Here is a 19,259-nt window from a genome sequence, read left to right on the forward strand (position 1 = left end):
GGTTTCATTTACTCTGCGTTTCGAAGATGAAGGCGATACGCATCTTCGATTGAAACTTTCCTTGCCGCGAAAAGCAAATTAAATAAAATTTGAGATACTTTTGCGGAGGGGTAAAAATGGTAACAAAAACAGGACAGTAACGACAGTACAAAGTATAAACAGCAAAAGACAGGACAATGATAATAACAAGAAAAGAAGGGCTGTTAAGCCGAACGAGATAAAGTATTACGAACGCTATTTTTGAGAACGGCGAAGGAGCAACAGAAAATGCCATGTACACTTGAAGGAAGCCAGGTCAGAAAGACAGTAGCAGTGCTCTCGTCACGGGTCAATGAGAGGAGGAGCAAGAGAAAGGGAGAGAAAAAAAGGAAATGGTTGTAGAGAAAACCAGAAAGAATGAAGAATGAGAGAGAGAGAGAGAGAGAGAGAGAGAGAGAGAGAGTAAGGTAGAAGAAAAAGAAAACCCCAAAAAATGGAGGCTGACAAAGGGAGGGGGACAGAAAGGTTAAGAGTGCGCATCATTATTAATATTAAGAACAATCTTATTTAGAAATGGATGCGTGCGTTCCGTCATATAATAAATTAATAAATAAAACGTATGCATATATACATACATATATGTACGTACCTACCTCTACATGTATATATAGATGCATATATGGGTACAGGACAACAAAAAAACGTCGAACACAATGAGAAACGAAAACATAAACACAAAACCTTCCTTGTGTTATTTGTCCTGTACTCTATTCCTTGGTTTTGTGTTTATGTTTTCGTTTCTCATTGAGTTCGACGTTGTTTTTGGTGTCCTGTACCCATATTTGCATGTATATATATACATGTAGCGGTAGGTACGTACATATATATGCATATGTTTTATTTATTAATTTTATATATATATATATGTATGTATATATATATGTATGTATACATACATATATATATATATATATATATATATATATATATAAATATATGTATGTATATGTATATATATATATATATGCATATATAACGGGAAGCTTTATGAAAATAGACAAAAGACGAAGGCAGGTGGAAAACAAACAAACAATTGTATTAGTATGGCGCTCAGGAAATATAAATAAAACAAGTCTTTAACGTTTCGAGCCTACGCTCTTCAACAGAAAGATACACAGAGAGAAAAAAAACACAGAAAGAAGGAGAGAAAAAAAATGCGTGCAGTAACTAACGAATCAACATATGTTTATATATATATATATATGCGTATATATACATATACATATGCATACATATATTTACATATACATAAATATACACGCACACATATATATATTTAACGTATACATATATATACCGTATATTTAATGTATTATTATATATAAATATAGTCTAATAAAGGGACATAAATACCCTCGATAGAAAAAAAAAAGAAGACGTTCCTATTCGCGTGGGAGTCGAACCCATGTCCCTTTATTAACGCGGCTAAGTGTTACCTATACACCAGTGAAACAGCTTCCCTCTTCCTGTCAATTTTAAGAACTATAATAGTTCGTGATTGTTTTTTTTTTATATGTAAACAAACTTTCTATATGCTTTGGCTTTTATACCCCTTTATTAGACTATTTGCCCTAGTTTTTGCACGGTGATCGCATATAAAAAGGCTGTGTCGATTAAGTAACGCAAAAACACGAACCATTTGGTCGGTTGTGTTTTTTTCGGCTCCTGAAAATTCGGTAAAAAAGAACAAAAAGCGTTGTTGTTGTTGTGGAAATTCTGAACGGCGTTGACGCGGTTTCGCGTTTCGCTCGTTCAGCGCGTTAAACTTTTTTCTGTTTTGGCGGCCGTTTTCGGTCTGTCAGACAGAAGGAAATGGACTATGAGTCTCTAACAGACTTGTCCACGACAGATGAGGAACTGGAAAAGGCAATTGCAGTGAAGCTGATGGAGGAAAAGGCTGGAGTTTTCGAGTCTTTATCAGACTCGCCTACGTCTGAGAAGGAGCTAGAAATGGCAGCGAGGAATTTGGAAAAGAAGCTGAGTTATACTTATGCCGGTGTAACCAAGAAGGCGGAAGAGAAAGAGGTCGACTTGGCCAAGCTACCAAGTTACCAGAAACACATGAAAAAGGAAAGCGGTGAGGTGGAACTATCACCGACACCCAGGAGAAAAGAATGGTATGATAAGAGGACCATTGTTTACAGGGTGTGCGCAAACGAAAGGAAGAGGGTAGAAGTTGTATCCATGGAATGGATAGAGGAAGCCCTGCGAAGAACTGAGGAGGAAATAAATTTTCTGACTCGAGGATCCAAGTATGGGACCGTAGTTGTGCATTTTAAAAGTGAATCTGCAGCGAGGAAGATGGCGGCGAAGGCGGTGAAGTCGGAAAAGGTAACACTGTTACCTACGTATTTAAACAGGAGGATTACACGAATAAGGGTGGAGGGAGTGCCACCAAACGTGGAGGCAGAATGGATTGTGGCGGCTGTGATCAGCGGCCACGAGGACGAAGTAGATATTCTCCATGCCTCGGTTAAGTCCGAGGGCTGGAGAGGCGTAACAGTGGAGCTGAACGTACAGGCAGAGACCGAGGTACTGGTGGACCTGACGGAAAGCATCAGACTGGGAGAAGTGATCATGAGAGTGTGGGTGGAGGGCAGGGCTCCACGTTGTTACAAGTGTGGCCTGAGGGGTCACATAAGAGCCTTCTGCCCTCCCCCAGGGAAAGAAATGGATTCCGAACCAGAGAGAGAGAAGCAGAAACCAGAGGAGAAGGAAACAGAGGAAGAGAATACACAGAAATGGAAGGAAGCTGGAAGTAAGAGGAAGAGAAGAATACGTGGAAAAGAAAACAATATGGAACTCCAATCCACCCCAAAACCACCCACGCCCTCTGAGTCCCACCCTACCCATGCAGACATTGAACCCACCCGCTCCCCCCCAACAAGAAAACAAAAGAAAAAAAAGAATACACACACACAAGAGAATGAAACGATATCAGGATGTACATTTGTACTATGACTGAACAGAAAGAAGTTAAAAGTCTAATGGAAGAGTATAAATGGTATGATGTTGGTGAGACTAGGTATGCTGTGATTGAAAAGAAGAACATAGGTGAGTTTATGGGAGGTGTGAAAGGAAGAATTGGGAGGTGAAAGATATAAGAATGAGCGATGAATTCGTGGAAAATATGGATGAGTATTTCGGAGTAAGAATGGATATGGAATTTATTCGTATTGGCAAGAACATTCAAGTGACTATGAAAAACAAAGGACAGGTAAGTGATGCTGACGGACGGGGCCGTTGGTATCGCTTTCATTTAATCATTTTTTCGTTTAACAATTCATGTTCATAAAATTTAATTGTAATGTTATATGTCCCCATGTTTCTTAGTGTCCCTTTCTGTGTCGCCCCTAGTGGGTAATAAAGAAATAAAAAAACACGAACCATTTGGTCGGTTGTGTTTTTTTCGGCTCCTGAAAATTCGGTAAAAAAGAACAAAAAGCGGTGTTGTTGTTGTGGAAATTCTGAACGGCGTTGACGCGGTTTCGCGTTTCGCTCGTTCAGCGCGTTAAACTTTTTTCTGTTTTGGCGGCCGTTTTCGGTCTGTCAGACAGAAGGAAATGGACTATGAGTCTCTAACAGACTTGTCCACGACAGATGAGGAACTGGAACAGGCAATTGCAGTGAAGCTGATGGAGGAAAAGGCTGGAGTTTTCGAGTCTTTATCAGACTTGTCTGAGAAGGAGCTAGAAATGGCAGCAAGGAAATTGGAAAAGAAGCTGAGTTATACTTATGCCGGTGTAACCAAGAAGGCGGAAGAGAAAGGGGTCGACTTGGCCAAGCTACCAAGTTACCAGAAACACATGAAAAAGGAAAGCGGTGAGGTGGAACTATCACCGACACCCAGGAGAAAAGAATGGTATGATAAGAGGACCATTGTTTACAGGGTGTTCGCAAACGAAAGGAAGAGGGTAGAAGTTGTAACCATGGAATGGATAGAGGAAGCCCTGCGAAGAACTGAGGAGGAAATAAATTTTCTGACTCGAGGATCCAAGTATGGGACCGTAGTTGTGCATTTTAAAAGTGAATCTGCAGCGAGGAAGATGGCGGCGAAGGCGGTGAAGTCGGAAAAGGTAACACTGTTACCTACGTATTTAAACAGGAGGATTACACGAATAAGGGTGGAGGGAGTGCCACCAAACGTGGAGGCAGAATGGATTGTGGCGGCTGTGATCAGCGGCCACGAGGACGAAGTGGATATTCTCCATGCCTCGGTTAAGTCCGAGGGCTGGAGAGGCGTAACAGTGGAGCTGAACGTACAGGCAGAGACCGAGGTACTGGTGGACCTGACGGAAAGCATCAGACTGGGAGAAGTGATCATGAGAGTGTGGGTGGAGGGCAGGGCTCCACGTTGTTACAAGTGTGGCCTGAGGGGTCACATAAGAGCCTTCTGCCCTCCCCCAGGGAAAGAAATGGATCCCGAACCAGAGAGAGAGAAGCAGAAACCAGAGGAGAAGGAAACAGAGGAAGAGAATACACAGAAATGGAAGGAAGCTGGAAGTAAGAGGAAGAGAAGAATACGTGGAAAAGAAAATAATATGGAACTCCAATCCACCCCAAAACCACCCACGCCCTCTGAGTCCCACCCTATCCATGCAGACATTGAACCCACCCGCTCCCCCCCAACAAGAAAACAAAAGAAAAAAAGAATACACACACACAAGAGATTGAAATCGATATCAGGCCGTACATTTGTACTATGACTGAACAGAAAGAAGTTAAAAGTCTAATGGAAGAGTATAAATGGTATGATGTTGGTGAGACTAGGTATGCTGTGATTGAAAAGAAGAACATAGGTGACTTTATGGTGATGTGTGAATGCGAGAATTGGGAGGTGAAAGATATAAGAATGAGCGATGAATTCGTGGAAAATATGGATGAGTATTTCGGAGTAAGAATGGATATGGAATTTGTTCGTATTGGCAAGGAACATTCAAGTGACTATGAAAAACAAAGGACAGGTAAGTGATGCTGACGGACGGGGCCGTTGGTATCGCTTTCATTTAATCATTTTTTCGTTTAACAATTCATGTTCATAAAGTTTAATTATAATGTTATATGTCCCCATGTTTCTTAGTGTCCCTTTCTGTGTCGCCCCTAGTGGGTAATAAAGAAATAAAAACACGAACCATTTGGTCGGTTGTGTTTTTTTCGGCTCCTGAAAATTCGGTAAAAAAGAACAAAAGCGGTGTTGTTGTTGTGGAAATTCTGAACGGCGTTGACGCGGTTTCGCGTTTCGCTCGTTCAGCGCGTTAAACTTTTTTCTGTTTTGGCGGCCGTTTTCGGTCTGTCAGACAGAAGGAAATGGACTATGAGTCTCTAACAGACTTGTCCACGACAGATGAGGAACTGGAACAGGCAATTGCAGTGAAGCTGATGGAGGAAAAGGCTGGAGTTTTCGAGTCTTTATCAGACTCGCCTACGTCTGAGAAGGAGCTAGAAATGGCAGCAAGGAAATTGGAAAAGAAGCTGAGTTATACTTATGCCGGTGTAACCAAGAAGGCGGAAGAGAAAGGGGTCGACTTGGCCAAGCTACCAAGTTACCAGAAACACATGAAAAAGGAAAGCGGTGAGGTGGAACTATCACCGACACCCAGGAGGAAAGAATGGTATGATAAGAGGACCATTGTTTACAGGGTGTACGCAAACGAAAGGAAGAGGGTAGAAGTTGTAACCATGGAATGGATAGAGGAAGCCCTGCGAAGAACTGAGGAGGAAATAAATTTTCTGACTCGAGGATCCAAGTATGGGACCGTAGTTGTGCATTTTAAAAGTGAATCTGCAGCGAGGAAGATGGCGGCGAAGGCGGTGAAGTCGGAAAAGGTAACACTGTTACCTACGTATTTAAACAGGAGGATTACACGAATAAGGGTGGAGGGAGTGCCACCAAACGTGGAGGCAGAATGGATTGTGGCGGCTGTGATCAGCGGCCACGAGGACGAAGTGGATATTCTCCATGCCTCGGTTAAGTCCGAGGGCTGGAGAGGCGTAACAGTGGAGCTGAACGTACAGGCAGAGACCGAGGTACTGGTGGACCTGACGGAAAGCATCAGACTGGGAGAAGTGATCATGAGAGTGTGGGTGGAGGGCAGGGCTCCACGTTGTTACAAGTGTGGCCTGAGGGGTCACATAAGAGCCTTCTGCCCTCCCCCAGGGAAAGAAATGGATCCCGAACCAGAGAGAGAGAAGCAGAAACCAGAGGAGAAGGAAACAGAGGAAGAGAATACACAGAAATGGAAGGAAGCTGGAAGTAAGAGGAAGAGAAGAATACGTGGAAAAGAAAATAATATGGAACTCCAATCCACCCCAAAACCACCCACGCCCTCTGAGTCCCACCCTATCCATGCAGACATTGAACCCACCCGCTCCCCCCCAACAAGAAAACAAAAGAAAAAAAAGAATACACACACACAAGAGATTGAAATCGATATCAGGCCGTACATTTGTACTATGACTGAACAGAAAGAAGTTAAAAGTCTAATGGAAGAGTATAAATGGTATGATGTTGGTGAGACTAGGTATGCTGTGATTGAAAAGAAGAACATAGGTGACTTTATGGTGATGTGTGAATGCGAGAATTGGGAGGTGAAAGATATAAGAATGAGCGATGAATTCGTGGAAAATATGGATGAGTATTTCGGAGTAAGAATGGATATGGAATTTGTTCGTATTGGCAAGGAACATTCAAGTGACTATGAAAAACAAAGGACAGGTAAGTGATGCTGACGGACGGGGCCGTTGGTATCGCTTTCATTTAATCATTTTTTCGTTTAACAATTCATGTTCATAAAGTTTAATTATAATGTTATATGTCCCCATGTTTCTTAGTGTCCCTTTCTGTGTCGCCCCTAGTGGGTAATAAAGAAATAAAAAACACGAACCATTTGGTCGGTTGTGTTTTTTTCGGCTCCTGAAAATTCGGTAAAAAAGAACAAAAAGCGTGGTTGTTGTTGTGGAAATTCTGAACGGCGTTGACGCGGTTTCGCGTTTCGCTCGTTCAGCGCGTTAAACTTTTTTCTGTTTTGGCGGCCGTTTTCGGTCTGTCAGACAGAAGGAAATGGACTATGAGTCTCTAACAGACTTGTCCACGACAGATGAGGAACTGGAACAGGCAATTGCAGTGAAGCTGATGGAGGAAAAGGCTGGAGTTTTCGAGTCTTTATCAGACTCGCCTACGTCTGAGAAGGAGCTAGAAATGGCAGCGAGGAATTTGGAAAAGAAGCTGAGTTATACTTATGCCGGTGTAACCAAGAAGGCGGAAGAGAAAGGGGTCGACTTGGCCAAGCTACCAAGTTACCAGAAACACATGAAAAAGGAAAGCGGTGAGGTGGAACTATCACCGACACCCAGGAGAAAAGAATGGTATGATAAGAGGACCATTGTTTACAGGGTGTTCGCAAACGAAAGGAAGAGGGTAGAAGTTGTAACCATGGAATGGATAGAGGAAGCCCTGCGAAGAACTGAGGAGGAAATAAATTTTCTGACTCGAGGATCCAAGTATGGGACCGTAGTTGTGCATTTTAAAAGTGAATCTGCAGCGAGGAAGATGGCGGCGAAGGCGGTGAAGTCGGAAAAGGTAACACTGTTACCTACGTATTTAAACAGGAGGATTACACGAATAAGGGTGGAGGGAGTGCCACCAAACGTGGAGGCAGAATGGATTGTGGCGGCTGTGATCAGCGGCCACGAGGACGAAGTAGATATTCTCCATGCCTCGGTTAAGTCCGAGGGCTGGAGAGGCGTAACAGTGGAGCTGAACGTACAGGCAGAGACCGAGGTACTGGTGGACCTGACGGAAAGCATCAGACTGGGAGAAGTGATCATGAGAGTGTGGGTGGAGGGCAGGGCTCCACGTTGTTACAAGTGTGGCCTGAGGGGTCACATAAGAGCCTTCTGCCCTCCCCCAGGGAAAGAAATGGATCCCGAACCAGAGAGAGAGAAGCAGAAACCAGAGGAGAAGGAAACAGAGGAAGAGAATACACAGAAATGGAAGGAAGCTGGAAGTAAGAGGAAGAGAAGAATACGTGGAAAAGAAAATAATATGGAACTCCAATCCACCCCAAAACCACCCACGCCCTCTGAGTCCCACCCTATCCATGCAGACATTGAACCCACCCGCTCCCCCCCAACAAGAAAACAAAAGAAAAAAAAGAATACACACACACAAGAGATTGAAATCGATATCAGGCCGTACATTTGTACTATGACTGAACAGAAAGAAGTTAAAAGTCTAATGGAAGAGTATAAATGGTATGATGTTGGTGAGACTAGGTATGCTGTGATTGAAAAGAAGAACATAGGTGACTTTATGGTGATGTGTGAATGCGAGAATTGGGAGGTGAAAGATATAAGAATGAGCGATGAATTCGTGGAAAATATGGATGAGTATTTCGGAGTAAGAATGGATATGGAATTTGTTCGTATTGGCAAGGAACATTCAAGTGACTATGAAAAACAAAGGACAGGTAAGTGATGCTGACGGACGGGGCCGTTGGTATCGCTTTCATTTAATCATTTTTTCGTTTAACAATTCATGTTCATAAAGTTTAATTATAATGTTATATGTCCCCATGTTTCTTAGTGTCCCTTTCTGTGTCGCCCCTAGTGGGTAATAAAGAAATAAAAAAACACGAACCGTTTGACGTCGGTTGTGTTTTTTTCGGCTCCTGAAAATTCGGTAAAAAAGAACAAAAAGCGTGGTTGTTGTTGTGGAAATTCTGAACGGCGTTGACGCGGTTTCGCGTTTCGCTCGTTCAGCGCGTTAAACTTTTTTCTGTTTTGGCGGCCGTTTTCGGTCTGTCAGACAGAAGGAAATGGACTATGAGTCTCTAACAGACTTGTCCACGACAGATGAGGAACTGGAACAGGCAATTGCAGTGAAGCTGATGGAGGAAAAGGCTGGAGTTTTCGAGTCTTTATCAGACTCGCCTACGTCTGAGAAGGAGCTAGAAATGGCAGCGAGGAATTTGGAAAAGAAGCTGAGTTATACTTATGCCGGTGTAACCAAGAAGGCGGAAGAGAAAGGGGTCGACTTGGCCAAGCTACCAAGTTACCAGAAACACATGAAAAAGGAAAGCGGTGAGGTGGAACTATCACCGACACCCAGGAGAAAAGAATGGTATGATAAGAGGACCATTGTTTACAGGGTGTGCGCAAACGAAAGGAAGAGGGTAGAAGTTGTATCCATGGAATGGATAGAGGAAGCCCTGCGAAGAACTGAGGAGGAAATAAATTTTCTGACTCGAGGATCCAAGTACGGGACCGTAGTTGTGCATTTAAAAGTGAATCTGCAGCGAGGAAGATGGCAGCGAAGGCGGTGAAGTCGGAAAAGGTAACACTGTTACCTACGTATTTAAACAGGAGGATTACACGAATAAGGGTGGAGGGAGTGCCACCAAACGTGGAGGCAGAATGGATTGTGGCGGCTGTGATCAGCGGCCACGAGGACGAAGTGGATATTCTCCATGCCTCGGTTAAGTCCGAGGGCTGGAGAGGCGTAACAGTGGAGCTGAACGTACAGGCAGAGACCGAGGTACTGGTGGACCTGACGGAAAGCATCAGACTGGGAGAAGTGATCATGAGAGTGTGGGTGGAGGGCAGGGCTCCACGTTGTTACAAGTGTGGCCTGAGGGGTCACATAAGAGCCTTCTGCCCTCCCCCAGGGAAAGAAATGGATCCCGAACCAGAGAGAGAGAAGCAGAAACCAGAGGAGAAGGAAACAGAGGAAGAGAATACACAGAAATGGAAGGAAGCTGGAAGTAAGAGGAAGAGAAGAATACGTGGAAAAGAAAATAATATGGAACTCCAATCCACCCCAAAACCACCCACGCCCTCTGAGTCCCACCCTATCCATGCAGACATTGAACCCACCCGCTCCCCCCCAACAAGAAAACAAAAGAAAAAAAAGAATACACACACACAAGAGATTGAAATCGATATCAGGCCGTACATTTGTACTATGACTGAACAGAAAGAAGTTAAAAGTCTAATGGAAGAGTATAAATGGTATGATGTTGGTGAGACTAGGTATGCTGTGATTGAAAAGAAGAACATAGGTGACTTTATGGTGATGTGTGAATGCGAGAATTGGGAGGTGAAAGATATAAGAATGAGCGATGAATTCGTGGAAAATATGGATGAGTATTTCGGAGTAAGAATGGATATGGAATTTGTTCGTATTGGCAAGGAACATTCAAGTGACTATGAAAAACAAAGGACAGGTAAGTGATGCTGACGGACGGGGCCGTTGGTATCGCTTTCATTTAATCATTTTTTCGTTTAACAATTCATGTTCATAAAGTTTAATTATAATGTTATATGTCCCCATGTTTCTTAGTGTCCCTTTCTGTGTCGCCCCTAGTGGGTAATAAAGAAATAAAAAACACGAACCATTTGGTCGGTTGTGTTTTTTTCGGCTGCTGAAAATTCGGTAAAAAAGAAGAAAAAGCGTTGTTGTTGTTGTGGAAATTCTGAACGGCGTTGACGCGGTTTCGCGTTTCGCTCGTTCGGCGCGTTAAACTTTTTTCTGTTTTGGCGGCCGTTTTCGGTCTGTCAGACAGAAGGAAATGGACTATGAGTCTCTAACAGACTTATCCACGACAGATGAGGAACTGGAACAGGCAATTGCAATGAAGCTGATGGAAGAAAAGGCTGGAGTTTTCGAGTCTTTATCAGACTCGCCTACGTCTGAGAAGGAGCTAGAAATGGCAGCGAGGAATTTGGAAAAGAAGCTGAGTTATACTTATGCCGGTGTAACCAAGAAGGCGGAAGAGAAAGGGGTCGACTTGGCCAAGCTACCAAGTTACCAGAAACACATGAAAAAGGAAAGCGGTGAGGTGGAACTATCACCGACACCCAGGAGAAAAGAATGGTATGATAAGAGGACCATTGTTTACAGGGTGTGCGCAAACGAAAGGAAGAGGGTAGAAGTTGTATCCATGGAATGGATAGAGGAAGCCCTGCGAAGAACTGAGGAGGAAATAAATTTTCTGACTCGAGGATCCAAGTACGGGACCGTAGTTGTGCACTTTAAAAGTGAATCTGCAGCGAGGAAGATGGCAGCGAAGGCGGTGAAGTCGGAAAAGGTAACACTGTTACCTACGTATTTAAACAGGAGGATTACACGAATAAGGGTGGAGGGAGTGCCACCAAACGTGGAGGCAGAATGGATTGTGGCGGCTGTGATCAGCGGCCACGAGGACGAAGTGGATATTCTCCATGCCTCGGTTAAGTCCGAGGGCTGGAGAGGCGTAACAGTGGAGCTGAACGTACAGGCAGAGACCGAGGTACTGGTGGACCTGACGGAAAGCATCAGACTGGGAGAAGTGATCATGAGAGTGTGGGTGGAGGGCAGGGCTCCACGTTGTTACAAGTGTGGCCTGAGGGGTCACATAAGAGCCTTCTGCCCTCCCCCAGGGAAAGAAATGGATTCCGAACCAGAGAGAGAGAAGCAGAAACCAGAGGAGAAGGAAACAGAGGAAGAGAATACACAGAAATGGAAGGAAGCTGGAAGTAAGAGGAAGAGAAGAATACGTGGAAAAGAAAATAATATGGAACTCCAATCCACCCCAAAACCACCCACGCCCTCTGAGTCCCACCCTATCCATGCAGACATTGAACCCACCCGCTCCCCCCCAACAAGAAAACAAAAGAAAAAAAAGAATACACACACACAAGAGATTGAAAACGATATCAGGATGTACATTTGTACTATGACTGAACAGAAAGAAGTTAAAAGTCTAATGGAAGAGTATAAATGGTATGATGTTGGTGAGACTAGGTATGCTGTGATTGAAAAGAAGAACATAGGTGAGTTTATGGGGAGGTGTGAAAGGAAGAATTGGGAGGTGAAAGATATAAGAATGAGCGATGAATTCGTGGAAAATATGGATGAGTATTTCGGAGTAAGAATGGATATGGAATTTATTCGTATTGGCAAAGAACATTCAAGTGACTATGAAAAACAAAGGACAGGTAAGTGATGCTGACGGACGGGGCCGTTGGTATCGCTTTCATTTAATCATTTTTTCGTTTAACAATTCATGTTCATAAAGTTTAATTATAATGTTATATGTCCCCATGTTTCTTGGTGTCCCTTTCTGTGTCGCCCCTAGTGGGTAATAAAGAAATAAAAAACACGAACCATTTGGTCGGTTGTGTTTTTTTCGGCTGCTGAAAATTCGGTAAAAAAGAAAAAAGCGTTGTTGTTGTTGTGGAAATTCTGAACGGCGTTGACGCGGTTTCGCGTTTCGCTCGTTCAGCGCGTTAAACTTTCTTCTGTTTTGGCGGCCGTTTTCGGTCTGTCAGACAGAAGGAAATGGACTATGAGTCTCTAACAGACTTATCCACGACAGATGAGGAACTGGAACAGGCAATTGCAATGAAGCTGATGGAAGAAAAGGCTGGAGTTTTCGAGTCTTTATCAGACTCGCCTACGTCTGAGAAGGAGCTAGAAATGGCAGCGAGGAATTTGGAAGAGAAGCTGAGTTATACCTATGCCGGTGTAACCAAGAAGGCGGAAGAGAAAGGGGTCGACATGGCCAAGTTGCCAAGTTACCAGAAATACATGAAAAAGGAAAGCGGTGAGGTGGAACTATCACCGACACCCAGGAGAAAGGAATGGTATGATAAGAGGACCATTATTTACAGGGTGTTCGCAAACGAAAGGAAGAGGGTAGAAGTTGTAACCATGGAATGGATAGAGGAAGCCCTGCGAAGAACTGAGGAGGAAATAAACTTTCTGACTCGAGGATCCAAGTACGGTACCGTAGTTGTGCATTTCAAAACTGAGTCTGCAGCGAGGAAGATGGCGGCGAAGGCGGTGAAGTCGGAAAAGGTAACACTGTTACCTACGTATTTAAACAGGAGGATTACACGAATAAGGGTGGAGGGAGTGCCACCAAACGTGGAGGCAGAATGGATTGTGGCGGCTGTGATCAGCGGCCACGAGGACGAAGTGGATATTCTCCATGCCTCGGTTAAGTCCGAGGGCTGGAGAGGCGTAACAGTGGAGCTGAACGTACAGGCAGAGACCGAGGTACTGGTGGACCTGACGGAAAGCATCAGACTAGGAAACGTGATTATGAGAGTGTGGGTGGAGGGCAGGGCTCCACGTTGTTACAAGTGTGGCCTGAGGGGTCACATAAGAGCCTTCTGCCCTCCCCCAGGGAAAGAAATGGATTCCGAACCAGAGAGAGAGAAGCAGAAACCAGAGGAGAAGGAAACAGAAGAAGAGAATACACAGAAATGGAAGGAAGCTGGAAGTAAGAGGAAGAGAAGAATACGTGGAAAAGAAAATAATATGGAACTCCAATCCACCCCAAAACCACCCACGCCCTCTGAGTCCCACCCTATCCATGCAGACATTGAACCCACCCGCTCCCCCCCAACAAGAAAACAAAGAAAAAAAAGAATACACACACACAAGAGATTGAAATCGATATCAGGCCGTACATTTGTACTATGACTGAACAGAAAGAAGTTAAAAGTCTAATGGAAGAGTATAAATGGTATGATGTTGGTGAGACTAGGTATGCTGTGATTGAAAAGAAGAACATAGGTGAGTTTATGGGGAGGTGTGAAAGGAAGAATTGGGAGGTGAAAGATATAAGAATGAGCGATGAATTCGTGGAAAATATGGATGAGTATTTCGGAGTAAGAATGGATATGGAATTTATTCGTATTGGCAAAGAACATTCAAGTGACTATGAAAAACAAAGGACAGGTAAGTGATGCTGACGGACGGGGCCGTTGGTATCGCTTTCATTTTATCATTTTTTCGTTTAACAATTCATTTTCATAAAGTTTAATTATAATGTTCTATGTCCCCATGTCTTTTGGTGTCCCCTTCTGTGTCGCCCCTAGTGGGTAATAAAGAAATCAAAAACACGAACCATTTGGTCGGTTGTGTTTTTTTACGCTCGTAAAATTCGGTAAAAAAGAACAAAAAGCGTTGTTGTTGTTGTGGAAATTCTGAACGGCGTTGACGCGGTTTCGCGTTTCGCTCGTTCAGCGCGTTAAACTTTTTTCTGTTTTGGCGGCCGTTTTCGGTCTGTCAGACAGAAGGAAATGGACTATGAGTCTCTAACAGACTTGTCCACGACAGATGAGGAACTGGAACAGGCAATTGCAATGAAGCTGATGGAAGAAAAGCCTGGAGTTTTCGAGTCTTTATCAGACTTGTCTACGTCTGAGAGGGAGCTAGAAATGGCAGCAAGGAAATTGGAAGAGAAGCTGAGTTATACCTATGCCGGTGTAACCAAGAAGGCGGAAGAGAAAGGGGTCGACTTGGCCAAGCTACCAAGTTACCAGAAACACATGAAAAAGGAAAGCGGTGAGGTGGAACTATCACCGACACCCAGGAGAAAAGAATGGTATGATAAGAGGACCATTGTTTACAGGGTGTTCGCAAACGAAAGGAAGAGGGTAGAAGTTGTAACCATGGAATGGATAGAGGAAGCCCTGCGAAGAACTGAGGAGGAAATAAATTTTCTGACTCGAGGATCCAAGTATGGGACCGTAGTTGTGCACTTTAAAAGTGAATCTGCAGCGAGGAAGATGGCAGCGAAGGCGGTGAAGTCGGAAAAGGTAACACTGTTACCTACGTATTTAAACAGGAGGATTACACGAATAAGGGTGGAGGGAGTGCCACCAAACGTGGAGGCAGAATGGATTGTGGCGGCTGTGATCAGCGGCCACGAGGACGAAGTGGATATTCTCCATGCCTCGGTTAAGTCCGAGGGCTGGAGAGGCGTAACAGTGGAGCTGAACGTACAGGCAGAGACCGAGGTACTGGTGGACCTGACGGAAAGCATCAGACTGGGAGAAGTGATCATGAGAGTGTGGGTGGAGGGCAGGGCTCCACGTTGTTACAAGTGTGGCCTGAGGGGTCACATAAGAGCCTTCTGCCCTCCCCCAGGGAAAGAAATGGATCCCGAACCAGAGAGAGAGAAGCAGAAACCAGAGGAGAAGGAAACAGAGGAAGAGAATACACAGAAATGGAAGGAAGCTGGAAGTAAGAGGAAGAGAAGAATACGTGGAAAAGAAAATAATATGGAACTCCAATCCACCCCAAAACCACCCACGCCCTCTGAGTCCCACCCTATCCATGCAGACATTGAACCCACCCGCTCCCCCCCAACAAGAAAACAAAAGAAAAAAAAGAATACACACACACAAGAGATTGAAATCGATATCAGGCCGTACATTTGTACTATGACTGAACAGAAAGAAGTTAAAAGTCTAATGGAAGAGTATAAATGGTATGATGTTGGTGAGACTAGGTATGCTGTGATTGAAAAGAAGAACATAGGTGACTTTATGGTGATGTGTGAATGCGAGAATTGGGAGGTGAAAGATATAAGAATGAGCGATGAATTCGTGGAAAATATGGATGAGTATTTCGGAGTAAGAATGGATATGGAATTTGTTCGTATTGGCAAGGAACATTCAAGTGACTATGAAAAACAAAGGACAGGTAAGTGATGCTGACGGACGGGGCCGTTGGTATCGCTTTCATTTAATCATTTTTTCGTTTAACAATTCATGTTCATAAAGTTTAATTATAATGTTATATGTCCCCATGTTTCTTAGTGTCCCTTTCTGTGTCGCCCCTAGTGGGTAATAAAGAAATAAAAAAACACGAACCATTTGGTCGGTTGTGTTTTTTTCGGCTGCTGAAAATTCGGTAAAAAAGAAGAAAAAGCGTTGTTGTTGTTGTGGAAATTCTGAACGGCGTTGACGCGGTTTCGCGTTTCGCTCGTTCAGCGCGTTAAACTTTTTTCTGTTTTGGCGGCCGTTTTCGGTCTGTCAGACGGAAGGAAATGGACTATGAGTCTCTAACAGACTTGTCCACGACAGATGAGGAACTGGAACAGGCAATTGCAATGAAGCTGATGGAAGAAAAGCCTGGAGTTTTCGAGTCTTTATCAGACTTGTCTACGTCTGAGAGGGAGCTAGAAATGACAGCAAGGAAATTGGAAGAGAAGCTGAGTTATACCTATGCCGGTGTAACCAAGAAGGCGGAAGAGAAAGGGGTCGAGTTGGCCAAGTTGCCAAGTTACCAGAAATACATGAAAAAGGAAAGCGGTGAGGTGGAACTATCACCGACACCCAGGAGAAAAGAATGGTATGATAAGAGGACCATTATTTACAGGGTGTTCGCAAACGAAAGGAAGAGGGTAGAAGTTGTAACCATGGAATGGATAGAGGAAGCCCTGCGAAGAACTGAGGAGGAAATTAATTTTCTGACTCGAGGATCCAAGTACGGAACCGTAGTGGTACATTTTAAAAGTGAATCTGCAGCGAGGAAGATGGCGGCGAAGGCGGTGAAGTCAGAAAAGGTAACACTGTTACCTACGTATTTAAACAGGAGGATTACACGAATAAGGGTGGAGGGAGTGCCACCAAACGTGGAGGCAGAATGGATTGTGGCGGCTGTGATCAGCGGCCACGAGGAGGAAGTAGATATTCTCCATGCCTCGGCTAAGTCCGAGGGCTGGAGAGGCGTAACAGTGGAGCTGAACGTACAGGCAGAGACCGAGGTACTGGTGGACCTGACGGAAAGCATCAGATTGGGAGACGTGATCATGAGAGTGTGGGTGGAGGGCAGGGCTCCACGTTGTTACAAGTGTGGCCTGAGGGGTCACATAAGAGCCTTCTGCCCTCCCCCAGGGAAAGAAATGGATTCCGAACCAGAGAGAGAGAAGCAGAAACCAGAGGAGAAGGAGACAGTAGAAGAAGAAGAGAATACACAGAAATGGAAGGAAGCTGGAAATAAGAGGAAGAGAAGAATACGTGGAAAAGAAAATAATATGGAACACCAATCTACCCCAAAACCACCCACACCCTCTGAGTCCCACCCTATCCATGCAGACATTGAACCCACCCGCTCCCCCCCAACAAGAAAACAAAAGAAAAAAAAGAATACAAACACACAAGAGATTGAAATCGATATCAGGATGTACATTTGTACTATGACTGAACAGAAAGAAGTTAAAAGTCTAATGGAAGAGTATAAATGGTATGATGTTGGTGAGACTAGGTATGCTGTGATTGAAAAGAAGAACATAGGTGAGTTTATGGTGAGGTGTGAAAGGGAGAATTGGGAGGTGAAAGATATAAGAATGAGCGATGAATTCGTGGAAAATATGGATGAGTATTTCGGAGTAAGAATGGATATGGAATTTATTCGTATTGGCAAAGAACATTCAAGTGACTATGAAAAACAAAGGACAGGTAAGTGATGCTGACGGACGGGGCCGTTGGTATCGCTTTCATTTTATCATTTTTTCGTTTAACAATTCATTTTCATAAATTTTAATTATAATGTTCTATGTCCCCATGTCTCTTGGTGTCCCCCTCTGTGTCGCCCCTAGTGGGTAATAAAGAATCAACAAACATGAACTATTATTGTTCTTAAATGTGACAGGAAAGGGGAGGCTGATTCGCTGGTGCAAATGTAATACATATAGTCGCGTTAGCAAAGAGATGAGTGTTTGACACCTACGCAGACAGGCAAGTCTTTTTTTCCGTGAGGGCTTTTATACTTCATTTATTAGACTATTTTCATGAGTCATTGCACGTTGATCACAATAAGATTTAAGTTTATATAAAAATATCATTAATATTATTTACAGGAATGTAAACGGCGCCGTATAAAAAGAACCATTCGCACCGATATGTATATATATATATATATATATATATATGTATATATATATATTATATTAAATTAGAGACAAAACCACTATTAGGCAAATCAAACAATGAAAGACTTAAGCCTTATTTTTTTAATAATTGCTACATATTTAAATAATATAAATTAATTTATGTATTGGCTTAAGTCTTTCATTGTTTGATTTGCCTAATAGTGGTTTTGTCTCTAATTTAATATAATATAATATTGGATTCAATCCTAAATCTGATTTTTCCCTGTAAGTTTGGATTTATTCCCTAATATTTATTATATATATATATATGAAGACTCAGTGGTTAGAGCGTCGAGCTTACGATCGTGAGGTTGTGAGTTCGAATCCCGGACCGGGCTACGTGTTGTGTTCTTGAGCAAGACACTTTATTTCACGTTGCTTCAGTTCACTCAGGTGTAGAAATGAGTTGCAACATCACAGGAACCAAGCTGTATCGGCCTATGTCTCTCCCTTGGATAATACTGTTGGCGTGGAGAGGGGAGGTCGGTATGCATAGGCGACTGCTTGTCTTCCATAAACAGCCTTGCCCGGACATGTGCCTGGGAGGGTAACTTTCTAGGTGCAATACCACGGTCAGTCATGACCGAAGGGGGTCTCAACATATATATATATATATATATGCATAAACATACATGTGTGTTTGTGTGTATCCATTTATCTGTGTATACCTGTATGGGGTCATTATCAGATATCGAAAAGTAGCACTTCCTGTAGTTTTGGTATTTCTCCTTACAATTAATTCTATGCAATATTAGATTGGTTTCTTGCTAATTGTACGCCGTGTGTATTCGTAGCGATGAAAATTCCCAATCACAAATTCGTAATGACAACAGCAAAAGGAATACCAGCATTTATCTCTGCTTCATAAATTGGTATTGTGCCCAAATGATAAACTACTACTAAGAGAAAAAAAAATCGTAGAAACGAAATAGCAAATGGATTATGGTAATGACATAAAAAACTATACACTAAAAATCGTAATATTTTTATTTTGATTATTGCACCATGAAATGAAATGCAGCCCTCACTTAAAACACTGAATACGAAATACATATATCTCATTTAAAACAGAATCAATATTTTTTTCGAGATTAATGCATTTTAGAAATATATTACTTTTCTAAATCGAAACCATACATAATAAATAAATTATTAAATACCTGAATGGCATTAAACAACGTGCCTCTGGCTGTGCTTAAATGGAAAATAGCTTTAACGACTCTCTGACGGCATTTAAAAAACAAAATATGAAATTTAATAGTTTCATACTGTATTATTATATATTCCACCATAAAATTCACTTTATTATTCTCAAATTCCTTTAATATTTTATAACTAGTTCTATTATTTTTATGAATGTAATCAGTGGAATTTGCAGTTTTGCTTTCTCTTTGGTCTCTGCTTTACAATTTACCTTTCTCGAGCAATTGAAGCAACGTGCACACGACCTAACCCGAGACTTTTGAACTTGTGCGTGTTAAAAGTACTGAAAAATTTTTTTTTCAGCTT

The sequence above is a fragment of the Octopus sinensis genome, linkage group LG6 (assembly GCF_006345805.1).
Source record: "Octopus sinensis linkage group LG6, ASM634580v1, whole genome shotgun sequence".
Classification (NCBI taxonomy): Eukaryota; Metazoa; Mollusca; class Cephalopoda; order Octopoda; family Octopodidae; genus Octopus; species Octopus sinensis.